The sequence below is a fragment of the Saccostrea echinata genome, unplaced genomic scaffold (assembly GCF_033153115.1).
Source record: "Saccostrea echinata isolate AGI-Se365-2 ecotype Australia unplaced genomic scaffold, CSIRO_AGI_Sech_v1 ptg000033l, whole genome shotgun sequence".
Classification (NCBI taxonomy): domain Eukaryota; kingdom Metazoa; phylum Mollusca; class Bivalvia; order Ostreida; family Ostreidae; genus Saccostrea; species Saccostrea echinata.
This window is the reverse complement of record NW_026889782.1, coordinates 35,761,447-35,775,743: the sequence shown is the minus strand read 5'-3', so window position 1 is coordinate 35,775,743 and position 14,297 is coordinate 35,761,447. Positions and strand designations below refer to the sequence as shown.

At 33.5% G+C, this 14,297-nt stretch overlaps 1 long non-coding RNA gene across 1 annotated transcript; it reads left to right on the top strand.

The window, feature by feature from the left end:
• Window positions 1–1,392: 1,392 nt before the first annotated feature.
• On the top strand, window positions 1,393–13,173 carry LOC133198887 (uncharacterized). Its single transcript, XR_009722646.1, has 3 exons — window positions 1,393–1,746; window positions 8,639–8,810; window positions 12,974–13,173. It is a non-coding gene; the product is annotated as an uncharacterized LOC133198887 (long non-coding RNA).
• Window positions 13,174–14,297: the final 1,124 nt, after the last annotated feature.

The following is a 14,297-nucleotide window of genomic DNA, read 5'->3' as shown; positions in this document are numbered from 1 at the left end:
GGATTTTGATAATCAGCATTTATACATGTTTATGAGCTCATGATACTGTAATTTGAATCTGTATGATGTTCAGTTACCACATATTTTAATTAAATACTATGCAAATACATCGGGATCGTTATTCCACAATGGATCATGTTAAGACTCTCATGTTAATCTCTTTTGGAGGATTATTGGAAACACGTTTAGCTCATGATAAAGTACTTTGAAAATGTATGAGGCCAAGATAAATAAATAGTGTGTTTCCTATTCCAACCCGAGAAAAAATAGGGTAGGTAGGTAGGGAAAACATTTTATTTTATTTTAACACCGAAGTGATCGAGATTAGGATTTCTAATAGTGAAGAGGAATTGTTTACTTCTGGAAAGATATCCGCGGATAAATTTTTCAGGGTCGGCTCATATATTTTAGGGTTGATGGGGAACCGGAAACGCACAATTTATTTATCTAGGCCTGAAATTCAGTTAACACATATGTAAATAGTTACAATGAAAATACATTGGGATCGGTATTCCACCATGGATCGTGTAGAGTGACAATTGCAGTAAGGACAGACTGAAATCTGTTTTGGAGGATTAATTGTTGGAAATATGTCTTAATAAAATGATAAGTAGATATTTCTAATAATTAATTAATTTCAATTAAATTATTCATTTGAGGGTTAAAGAACCATATTTTCTTTGATTGTCAGATTCTATCAGAGTCTTATACTATCCATAGGTGCCAGTTTTTCTCTGCAGGCAAATGCATGTATTGAACTATCATGCTAAAAGTAAATAAAAAGCTGACCAATTTTAGATTTTTGTCACCTTTAAGGAAGCTACAGAGCAGGAGACACATGTGTTCCTTGAAACACTCTAGTTTTAATTTTATAGTTTTCATATATATTTATTATAATATTGAGATACGGATCATATCATGTTACTTGTTTATGTATTGAGATACGTATCATATCACAAGATCTACCTGTTTTGTCCCACCTCTATAAAAATGTTTGCTTTTGATGAACTCAATTGCTTTCAAATTGATGGTGATCATCATATAGGTACTCATTGAAGAAGAAAAGAAGAACCGGGAAGATCTGTTGTGTACATGATACTTAAATTTGCACCAGTCTTGCAACTTTATTTGTTATCGACATGCAAAATATTTCAAATTTTTTTTTTAGAAAAGGTTGAAATCTCAAAAGTTCAAGGGGTCACAATCTTTAAATTATACCAGTACATGTATTTTTTTAAAAAAATGTGAAAAGTTTAAACAGTACAAAAAAGATGAATGATTCAATCCCAGATGTCGGACTTGATCTCGCCCCTCCAGATAAAGCAAAATGTCTTTTAAAACTATCTAAGTTGATGCAAAGATTACATATTATATTTTTATTATTTCTTAACTGTTCTTGTGTGTCGAGACAAGGTCAGTTGTATTGAGAGCACTAACAAATTATATTTGCTATTGGGGTCAAAAATCAGGTGTTGAGTGATGTAGACTTTTCTTGTAATCATGGGTAAAAATATACACATATACTGATGAAAAAAATTCAATTAAATTGTGTAATGCAGAGCAAAACTATTATTGCAGATTTTGGAGTTTTCACAACAAGAGCAAACTTAAGGTGACTTTATTCTTGAAAATGTTGGAGACTGAGAGGCAGATGTGTAAACAGACAACTCTGCATGGAATTGGAGGATACAAGTATATAACTGAATGCATTCTGTCTGGATTTCTGTATGGTGACAGAAGGCTTTGGTAAGTCAAGATTACAGTAATAGATCATAAGTAAACAATTATCATTTAAGTTCTCATTTTGAAATCTATGCTTCCATTACCATAAAAAAAAACATTCACTGACTTCATTTGCTGACCTTATGGTTATTCAGTCTTTGAAATGCACTTTTTTTGTTTTCAATCGATCTTACTTGAAAGGAAACTCCAATTAACTCTGTGCTAATTTTAGCCCTTTTTTTCAAATGAAAACCTAAGTCACTCACTGACCTATTTGCTATCTGCTTTTGTCCATCCTTCTTTAACATTTGAATATTTTTAGCTTCTTCTCTGGAAATGATGAACCAATTTCAACCAATATCTAGTATGATGAAGGGGAATAAAAATTGTGAATTTCATTATATCTGCCACCCCCCCCCCCTCCCTTTGGCCTGAGGGATAGGGCTAAACTTATTAAAATTATTTCAATCTTTTAAAATCTTCTTTTTTTTACTACTGGAAATTCAGCAGTTGAATTGCTGCTATGGTTGAATAAGCATTAAGCCCTCTGTCAAAATTTTGAAATTCATTGCCCCAAGGTCAGGGGTTCCGGTGTAAGGGTGGAGCTCCATTGATTAAATATGGTGAAAATGCATTATTTCTTTGAAAATATCCTTCTCTGCTCCTGGATATGAAGCAAACAAACTAAGTACAAAGTTATGATGAGCACCTCTTCCAAAATTATTAATTTCATGGCCCTTGGGTTGTGGTGTTAGGATGGGGCTTTAGTGATAATTATAGTGAAAATGCATTAATTCTTTGGGAATCTTCTTCTCTGTCTCTGATTATTAAGGGGAAAAATCTAAGTGCAGGTTATAATGAGCAAGGGTGCTTCTTTGAAAATTGTGAATTTCATAGCCCCTGGATGAGAGGTTGGAGGGTGTGGTCTATGGATAATACAGGTATAGTGAAAATGCATTATTTCTTTGAAAATTTCTTTTCTGCTCCTGAGTGTTGAAAGCAATACTAAGTTCATGGTTATGATGAATAAAGTTGCCTTTTCCATAATTTTGAATTTTATTCCCCAAGGGGTCATTAGTTTCGGTGTTAGGGCAGGGCCCTATTGGTTATATAGTGAAAATGCATTATTTTTCTGAAAATCTTCCTTCTTTGATCATGTGCATCAGATTTATGCCAATCTTAGTACATAGTTATGATAAGTAACAGTGTCTCTTTCAAAATTGTGAATATCATGGCCACTTGGTTCGGGATTCTGGTGCTAAGGCATGGTTCTATTGAATATACAGTGAAAATGCATTAATTTTTTGAAAATCTTTCCTGCTTCTCGGTATAAAGCAGATAAACTGAGCCCATGGTTATATTAATCAAGGGTACCTCTTCCAGATTTGTGAAATTTGTAGCTCCAGGGTCAGCAGCTCTTACGTTTGAAGATGGAGTTGTCTATTGAATTTATATAGTGAAAATTCCTTAATATTTTTGAAAATCTTTTCTTCTCCTGGGTATTAAACAGACAGACTATTAAGGTTAGACGATACATTCCTCAATATCTGTTTTGGTATTCCTTCGAATTATGTGGAAAATATTCAAAATTTTAATAACCTTCTGATTTCTAAACTGATTTCTAATTGTCTTTAAAAAATGAAAGACCAAAAAATGTGTTATTGGCTAATTGAGTTTTTTCCAAAAGGACTTTATAGGAAAAACATCCTCTGGTATCTTGCACAAATGCCTGGTAAGGTACCTTAATTTTTTGCAAGTAAACATTTTAAAGTAGCAATACTTCAATGACAAAATCTTAGAAAAAATTATATATTATTGAGGAACGTATTGTCTGTTTTTAAATGAGCAAAGTGCCTCTTCCTGAGTTCCAAAATTATGAATTTCATGGCCCTAGGGTCAGGGGTTTTTCTTTCTCTTGCCCTTAGATTTAGTTTTGCTCAAATCATGACCCCTTTGTAGAGCGGGACCACAATGGGAAATGAAAGTTTTACAGAGGAATATATAGCTAAAGATCTTTAAACGTCTTCTCGATAACAGCAAAACCATGGGTAGTCATATTCATATGGGAGCATCCTCAGGTAGCACTGCCACAGATTTAAGTTTGTTCAAATCATGAACCCCAGGTGTAATGGTTGAGTGGAGCCACAATTTTGGATCAAAGTTTTACATAGAAAAACATAGGAAAAATCTTTAAATAAAATTTAACTGTTCAAGAAAAATAAAACCTTGGTTAGTCATATTCATATGGTTGCATCTTCAGGTAGACTCAAGTTTTTTTTTTTTTTTTTTTTTTTCAATCATGATCCCTTGGGGTATAGGACTGGCATAAAAAACCTATGCAGAGTGTTTAAATGCCTTTTTAAATTAATTCTGATGTAGAATTTTTTTGTTGTATTTATCAATCAGACATTCAGCTGTATAATACACTGTAGTGTACATACTGATGCATCAGTTGAAAATATTTTTCTCTCAGTATGTCATTTAAGCTCACCTGAGCTGAAAGCTCAAGTGAGCTTTTCTGATCACCCATTGTCCGTCATCCCTCTAGCTGTCTGTCCGTCAGTCTGTAAACTTTTCACATTTTCAACTTCTTCTCAAGAACCACTGGGCCAATTTTAACCAAAATTGGTACAAAGCATTCTTGAGTGAAGGGGAGTTTAAATTATAAGAATAAAGGGCCAAGCCCCCTTTCAAGGGGAGATAATCAAGAAAAGACAAAAATTTGGTGGGGTCATTAAAAAATCTTCTTCTCAAGAACGACTGAACCAAAAAAGCCGAAACTTATGTGGAAGCATCCTGGGGTAGGGTAGATTCTAAATTCTTCAAATCATGACCCCCGGGGGTAGGGCGGGGTCACAATAGGGAATCCAATTTTTACATTGAAATATGTAGAAAATATCTTTAAAAATCTTCTTCTCAAGAACCACTTAGCCAGAAAAGCTGAAACTTATGTGGAAGCATCCTTGGGTAGTGTAGATTCTAAATTATACAAATCATGACCCCTAGGATAGGGCGGGGCCACAATAGGGAATCAAAGTTTTACATTGAAATATGTAGAAAATATCTTTAAAAATCTTATTTTCAACAGTCAGGGGTGAGACTGAAATCCGTCATTTTTAAAATGACGATTTTAAGCCATAAAATAAAATTTTTATTATGACTTAAACTCGTCATTTTTAAGAAAATGACGAAAAACAGTCATAAAAATTTAGAGTGTTTCTAGAATACCGAGTTACCTCTCTTTGAAAAATGTTAGATCCACCAACCGAAAAAAGGACAAAAAACATCGTAAACGAACTTCATTTCTCTAATACAGTTGACTACAATACTGGTTATGTTGACAGTATAAATTTCCCAAGCAAAAATAAGAGTGGAAGAGTTATTTGTCAATTTATTTGCATTAAATAGGAAAGAAGACGAAAATGACGATATTCCGTCTTTTTTCAAAATGGAGGGTCTGGGCGCACTGAAATATCTCGCTTGTTTTACGGGGCGCACTACTTTTTTATGGCTTTAACTTTTTGTCGAGACTTTTCTCTACAAGTACGTATTCTTCCAGACGGTGTACTATATGTTTTTATAGGGCTTAAAGCCATGTAAAAATGGCGAATTAGTTCTACCAAAATTCGACATTTTACCGCTAAATAATAACTTTCACCTTCCATGTTGATGTTCTAACGCACGTGGTCAGCAGTAATTAGTAACCCGGATGAAATGAAACTTGCGTAAACACTCTTCTTTCAGCGGTGAATTCAAATTTTGCTTTTATGTAACCAGGATAGAAGAATTAAGTTGAAAAAGAAAATATAACGATAGTAAGTCATATTGACAAAAATGACGAAAATACGTACTTAGTAAATATGACGATTATCCATCATTTTTCAAAAATGACGGATTTCAGTCTCACCCCTGACTGTTCAAGAACCAAAAAGCTGAAACTAATGTGGAAGATTCTAAATTGTTCAAATCATGACCCCTTGGGGTAGGGCGGGGCCACAATAGGCATTACAAGGGGGGAAATCAGATGAAGAACAGCGGGGCCAAAGTTACTCAGGTTAGCATTGTGGTCCAGGGGCCTCTTGTTTTACCCTAAAAAATAAGCACTATTTATATGATGTTACCCATTGCAAAATATGTTGTTAATGATGAGGGTAACAATATTACCACGATTCATTCAGAACAGATCACTCTAACCTCCGACTTACTTCAGCCAAAATTCTTTGTGAAGATATAACCATGTTGATAAATATTGAATTATCAGAAAATTTTACAATATCTACTAATAAATGATTGATTATAATTGAGAGTAATCAATTGGTGCCAGGGATCGACATTAATGGTTGTCCAATTGCCTGAGACAAGTAAATTCTCAGTTTGGGCAAGTGAAATTGTCAAAGTACTTGTCCGATCGAGCAAGTGATTTTGTTCATGCAAATGCACATATTTATTTAGATTACATTAATTTATTAATGAAACAATAAATTGAACACTTGATTTCCGCCACGCACCTGATTGACAATTATGTTTCCTTGGTAGCGTTTCTGGATTATACCATTCATTTTGAAATCAGGTTCGTTATTTTCCTTTGTAGTAAATACGCTCTACGTCTAACAATATTTTGTTAACTTCTTATTAGGAAATTAGATTATTTATTCACGCACAGAATATATGTACAGCGTAACATAATGTATCCTGATCAAGATAAGATGTATGTTTCGTAGCAACTACATGTATCTTCCTTTAGCGTTGCTTCAGAGTTTTCTCTGAAAATCACGATTCACAAAAGGATCCTACCGAAAATATTTTTTTTAAAATATTAATTTTATCACATGTATAAGGAAATTAAAAGGAAATGGTTATTGCTGCATGGCAGTGTGTGTTAGAAGGTTAAATTTACAAGTACAGTTGTATACACTTATGTACAAATGCAGCATCTTTTTTTTTTCACTGACTGGTATATATACTGATATTTGATCACATTTTTTCTTATCATAACATTTACAGAAATTAATTTTTTGCTTATTAAGTTCTTTCCTAATTTTGGGCAACCAAGTTTTGCATTGAGACAAGTCAAAGTTTGAGATCACTTGCTCAAAAAAGGGCAAGTGAATCTGAAAGTTAATGTCTATCCCTGGATACAGTGCCTCTGGCCTGATGTGTTATTTTTACACCGGACCGGAATGTCTGATGTCTCAGAATTTGGTTTTGAGCTTAACTATTTCGACGCAGTCATTTCAATGTTTTTTTTTTATAAGTAGAAAATATACAATTTCAAATGCATAAGTAAACATCATTAAGACACATGGACTGTCTACAGAATTATGTGGGAGCGATCCCTGGTAAAAGAAAAGCTGTTGGGCCTATACTTAAGAGGTTTTTCCTTTGTATTCATTGCATTAATTAAAAATTACACAGGACTTAATGTCCAGTGTGGTCCAAAAAACTTTCGCATAGACTGACTTATAAGCTCTGAATTGAAAACAGTTTTATGCAAGAAAAAATTAAAATCTAGTTAAAGAAACTTTATATGCAGCATATCAAACATGTTTAATGTTCTTTGATTTAGAGGACTTATGAACATTATTTAGTTTCAGTACATTTATATGATGATTCTTTAAATTTAGATTTGGTAGATATTTATTGAAAAAATAATTTGTATTTTTAATGTAAATGTTAAGTAAAATAATGCATTTCTCCAAAAGCCAGTAGACAGTGATAAATATTCCTCACGAGTCAAAAATGATAAATATTCCCCACAAGTCAACAATGATAATAAATATTCCCCACAAGCCCACAGTGATAAATATTCCCCACATGTCAACAATGATAAATAGTGATAAATATTCCTCATAAGTCAATAGTGATAAATATTCCCCACAAGTCAACAGGGCTAAAAAGTGAAAATTATTCCCCACAAGTCAGCAGCACAGGTACTTATGGATAGGACCCCCCCTCCCTTAGGACTTGGACTTTTTTTCAGAAATTATATTTATTACACTTATTTATCAGGTGTACCATAGGAATAAATCTGTAAAACCCTAAAATAATCGTTCCACACAAAAAATACCCCACTGTACATTATAAGAGAGAAATATGCCACATGTTTACGTTGTTCCCCCTGCTGGACTTTCTGGGTTTAAAAACATGTATTGGATATATGGTGGTGGAAAGTGTTAAAGTAGTCCCCCCCCAATTTTTTTTTTAGTAATTGGTCCCCTACCGGTGCAACCGGAGGGGACTATAGGTTTTAGGTTTCCTCTGAGTCTGTCCGTCTGTCTGTCTGTCTGTCCCTCTGTCTGTCTGTCCCACTTGGTTTTCCATACTTTTTTCCTAAACGCTTGCAGATATTGAGTGATTTGTGGTATGTGAGTGTATCTTGATGAGTTACAGATCAGTTTGCATTTCGTTCCGCTTCATTGATTTTGACGGAATTACGGCCTTTTCAATTTTTAAGGGTTTTCCGCAATTTTCTTCTAAACGCTTTCAGATATTGAGCTGATTTTTGTTATTTGACTTTACCTTGATAAGTTGTGGATCAAATTTGCATTTCGTCCCGCTTCATTGATTTTTGACGGAATTATGGCATTTTCAATTCTTAACGGGAACCAGATTACACTTGGCGGTAGGGGACTAGTATTGCTAATGCAATACTCTCAGAGTGCTTGTTAATTATTACTTTGTATGTTACAAAGCAAGCAAAGATGCAGTATTATTGGAGCTAGGTTAGGTCACATTATGAGGTCACAATTTTTCATGGAGATAAAAAAGTTTCTGAAGAACAGCAGAGCTGAAATGGCTCAAGTGATCATTGTTGTATATATATTAAACCTCTTTTAGATCATCTTTTATTTAAGAAGACTTCAGCTTAAGGAAGCTATTGATCTTAGGTAGAGTTGACTTCTTTTTCTCTTTGAAGATATGGGGAGAATTGGAGTGGCTAAGAATCAGATGGAGACCCAATGTCAGTTCACATGGAATACCAGGGTTTGCAAAGGAGGACATTGGAACTGGCTTAAGTATTCGAACTTCTGATGGCAGTTGATGAAAGAAGATGTCATACTTAGGGAAACATTAAATTACTTTGAATGGTGAGATTTGATTATTATACCCTGTAAAGTTCAGTATATAAACATGATATACTGTAAATCAACTTTAACTTGCCTGCAAGAAAGATCTGCAATTTTTGCAACCTTCATTACTTAGAAATATTTCTCATCACAAACCAATCATAAGTTGTGACAGCTATTGTATTATGGTAGAATGTTTCCTTCACTGGAAAAATTGATGCTTACTGTTGCAGATGGATTTCAGGGTAAAGAATCCTGAGTAAAAATTGTCGGGAATAATAGTTGATTTACAGAATACATGATTTTGCAGTTAAACATAGGTATTTTGAATACTGATATCTCGAATACAGTGGATATGTCAGTAATTTTTAAGTCCCAATCTTTTATTATATTTAATAAGTATTTTACCCTTCAGTGCTCCAAGTTGCGACTAAAATGGTCGCATTTGCGACCAAAAATTTAAATTTGTGACTGGAAATTAAAACTAACTCGCATTATTGCGACTGAGAAAATTTGGGCTGGCGATTGTCAATTTTTATGATTGAGATCAAGATTACTTTTTTCCCAAGCTTCTCTGTCAAGAAAATGTTTGAGGACATTCCTAAAACTTTGTTAAGCGTCGCAAAGACTGAGATTACGTAATGATATGCCAGCATGCTGTACAGTCAACAGAACGGCTGTCAAAATGTTGTATTCTTTTTAAAACCTGATCTTGTTAATGGAGCATTTGGCTAATATAGCTTGAATATCATCATGTTTTGGTGATGTGGACAACAACTGGTTAATACATAGGTTCATAAAATAAACATATTAACAAACAGCTGACGAAGTCAGATCTGAATAGTTCAAACTTATGCACGCATCAGTCAAACTTGCTACAATTTCATTTGAATTAATTTTAATTCTAGGATAAAACACTTGTGTTCTTCATTGCACAACCATACTGGTGGTTCTATGAACTACTATTTCATGAGTGGTTTCTTCAGCCTAGCAAATTATTAAGTCACAGTAATAAGTAATCTTTGATAAATTTTAAAAAGACATCGTAGGTACATAAATGAGTGTTGTTCCTTGCTTTTACTGTATGCTACATGTAAATGTGTTTTCACAAAGTGTTTTCACAATGGCGAGTGAAATATTTGTTGATTGCGACCAGAAGTTCTGAAATGGCGACCAAAAAATGTTTAGGTCGTCATTTAGCGACCTGGTAGGAAGTGTGACTTGGAGCACTGCCCTTAACATCTTGAATCTTCCCGATATCTCCAAGTTTTTCCACAGTTCTATGGATAGTTCGAGATAACAGGGTTTGAGTATCAGGTTTGACATTTATTTTAACAAGTACTAGACATGTCAGGCTACCTTCCATAATTTGAATTACTAACCATAAAATCACTTGCCCTGACCAAACTTCTTATAATTGTTAATTTTAATTGGTAACTTTTGAAACTATCTCTCATGCGTGTCAAGATTCTGACAGAGTAGCCATTTTGAGTCTGGTTCATTAATTGGGACATGAAAATTATGAGCCTTAAAGACATTCAACAAACTTTACTAAAATGATTATCCTAAATATTAATAAATACAGAAAGTGTTACTTGGTAAGTATTAATACCATATCAATTGATACGTTTCAACCCAGACTTGTCTACTACAGCTAAAAATATATATTATAAAAAATTTTATTGCTAAAAATAACAATTGTGTTATGAAGGGATTTCAACATACAGAGCAAAGGTTGTGTTTACATTTGTACAAATAAGATAATTTTTTTTTTTTACAATTTTGTATATATTTATTCAAAAGACTGAAAAGGATTTAAGAGTTATCAACCTGACCAAAAGGTCTAGTTCACATACATTGCACACAACCATACCATTCATTTAACCAAGTTGGTCTGACGTGCCTTAGTGTTAAACCCTGACTGTATTATTATTTTTTTTAGCAAGATCGCAAAGTTCTTCATTTCAGATTACTGGTTAGCCATTTTTGGGGGACATGTATCAGTACTATAAAGACATTTATAGATGAGTCTTTAAATACATTGCATCAGAATACATGAATATGGTTAGGACATATAGAGTTTGTCATGTCTATCTTCCGTCTTTCTGTCCTTCCGTTATGCTTCGTATTTAGAACAGTTTAAAGCTCAGTTTCAAAGAAACTATGACAGGATCTTTTTATCAAACTTCATAATATGCTGATACACACGGAGGAGAACTATTCAACTGCATCAACATTTCATGATCATGGCCTTTCCTTTGACCTTGACTTACTTTTCTTAAATTAGTGTTTATCTCAGTTTTAAAGAAACTATTCAAGATATTTTTACCAAACTTCATATGCTAATACATACTGATGAGAGCTATTCAACTGCATCAACATTTTTTTTTACCTTGACATTTCCTTTGACCTTGACTTCACTTTTCTTAAATTAGTATTTAGCTCAGTTTTTAAGAAACCATTCTGGACAGTGTTATCAAACTTCATATGCTGATACAAAATGAAGTAAGCTTTTGAAGGGCATCAACCTTTTTTTACTTTAACCTTTCCTTTGACCTCACTTTCTTAAATTTGTACATTTTGTATTTTGCTTAGTTTGAAAGAAAGCATTTAAGATATTTCTACATAAGCTTATACACTTAAACAGAATTTGGTGAGAATTTATCAACTATATCTTTTTTTTTAGATTTCAATTTCAATTTTGAAGACCGTTCACAGTAGCTCAATCAGTAGAGTGCTCGCTCCATGATCGGGAGGTCGTGAGTTCAAATCTCGGCTGCGATTGACCTAAGTCGATAAAAAAATGGGTAGCAACTGTTCCTTTGCCATGCGATCAGCACTTTGAAGTGAAAGTTGTGGGTCCTTTGGATGAGACCTTAAAAACTGTGGCCCCGTGTCACGGCAGGCATTGGCACTATAAAGATCCCTCACTGCTCATTGGCCCTGAGTGTCGAGTAAAAGTCAAAATTCATACACTACTATTTGATAATGACCAATTGATATTTGCCCCCAAAATCAAACTTTGACAGAGAAATGCATAATTATGTTCTAAAACAAGGGGATATATTTTCATCAGCCATGACATCATATGTTAGATATGACATCAGGAAGATGACCTATAGTCAAATTTTCCATAACTTTTGTAAAATGATAATGGACTGTATCAGTGAAATATGTTTACTTAATATTGTTATGGAGCAGATTTGCGCTTTTTAAATTTTAGAGTAAAAATTGAACAAATTGTGTACATTTTGTCCTCTTTCTGATAAATAACACAAATTAAATCTAAATAATCTGTGGTGTCCTAGAAACAAAAATTGCCAATGACCTGCTTTGAAACCACGATATTTTTTGTTAATTCTGATTTTTCTGCCCCCGCCATAAAATGGGCAGGGGAATATAGTGTTACTCTGTTCCATCATTCCATCATCATTCACTTCCCATTCATTATCTCTGCAACAGTTGCACACATTCAACGCAAATTTGACATATGGATATATTTATAAATGCAGGTCAAGGTCAAATTTGGTTATGGTCCGATGATTTTTGACAGAGTTATTCCTCTTGAACTTAGAAAAAATAGAAATGTTCAGTTTCCACTCTCTTACTTTTGTAGGGATGTATATATAAGGTTGAAATTGCATGTGCAGGTATTTTACCAAAAAATACAGATCAAGTTCAAATTTGGTCATGGTCCGATGATTTTTGACAAAGTTATCTCTCTTGAACTTAGAAAAAATTAAGAAATTAACTGCAGAGGCATTCATGGCGTTCGACACATCTAGTTCATACAATATATACAATTCAGGACATTTCAAGAAATTTTAAAAATATGACATTTAAGGGGGGGGGGGGATTTATATAGCTCTTTTAATGTTGCATTACTAATATACCCGCGACTGGGCATTCATGTCCTATGGACATCTTTGTTGTCTTTTCATTCTGTGAGATTTATAATATTTAAGTTTCTAATATGCTTATCATTTGAATGCCTACTAAGATCATGATTTTGTAGTTGGTATTTCACAAATACTCTGTGCCATTTGACAAACTTAGAATACTGCCAAATGCAATTTACATCTCGGGTGCGGGGTGTGCAATTACAAAAATTGGCAATTAGTTGTATTTTTTGCTGATATTTCCTACATTGCTTTAAATGCTCATGACCAATGCTTTCTTTTCAGATATTACCTAAAAACATCAAACAACAGGGGAAAAAAGAGGACTGCCTATTTCCGATTTATCTTTACATAACAACACCAGAAGCACTACCATCAAAAAATTAAAATCAATATATAGGAAGAAAAAATGAAGACATTGATTAAAAGAAAAGAAGTTCAAAGAGTTTCGAATATTATGTCAAGTTGTCAACGACAACACAGATCTGGAGATGGATTTTCTTGCCTAATAATTATATTAAATGCATGTTCATGCATGACTTTTGTTCCAACTGTGTTCCCTGTATCACAATTCCTCCATCATGTATACATGTAGAGCAAGGGCAATGTTAAAAAACCATCACATCTTGTGTAACACCAACAAAACAGCTTTTTATTGTTTGGACATTAAATGCTTATGATTATACTTAAAATTGCAAGAAAAAGGACTGTACCTGTGTAAAGTACAATGCAGCAATATACAAAAAAAGATTGTCCAACAATATTTTTGTCTCTGTTATTTGTGTTGTACTGGTATACACTTATGTATTGGAGCATGAGAAATAAAAAAAAAAAAATATTTCTTGATTTAAAGATGAAGAAAGTTTGGGAAAGTCTTGGAATTAGTGTTTGAAAGGTATATATATAAACTATGTTGTGTATAAATCTTTATATACTTTTGTTAAATCAGAGTGCATATTTCTTTAGATAAGTGAAGAAGTTAAATAGAGCAATTTATCAAATAATCATTCAATAAGTAATGCATTCATTTAATAGGTTCATTAATGTTAAGCACTTTGATAGAAACAGTTGTAAAGGAATATTTTTTCATATATTGAGAATTTAAAGAATTTTTAAATCAGTCAGTGAAAATAATTCCTTATCTTTATACAGTCATGTATGTACAAATGTTTTAACGATGAAATGACTATGCAAAGAATGGAATAAAACATGTCACTGTCTTGAATTGTTTACTTTATGCATTCATGAATATCAATGTTGGCCTGTGTGGAAGGAGAAAGGTTCATGAAATAGTATCCTTAAGGAGTATATACAGTACTTTAAAATATTCAGCAGAATTTCTTTACTTGCATGTTGCCAGACATTATTAATTAATTAGGGCTCCGCTCTGCGGGCGCCGTATAGTAATCAGTCTGTCTGTCCGTCCGTCCGAGATCTCTTGTCCACAGCATATCTTCTATCTCCTTGTCCCAATCTGGCTCACAGAGTGTCTTTGGGTAAAGGGTGTACAGTGACCTTGAACCATGTTTCTAGGTCTAAGGTTGAGGTCATAGCAGAATTATATGAAAAATCCTTGTCCGGAGCATATCTTCTCTCCTCTTGGTCCAAT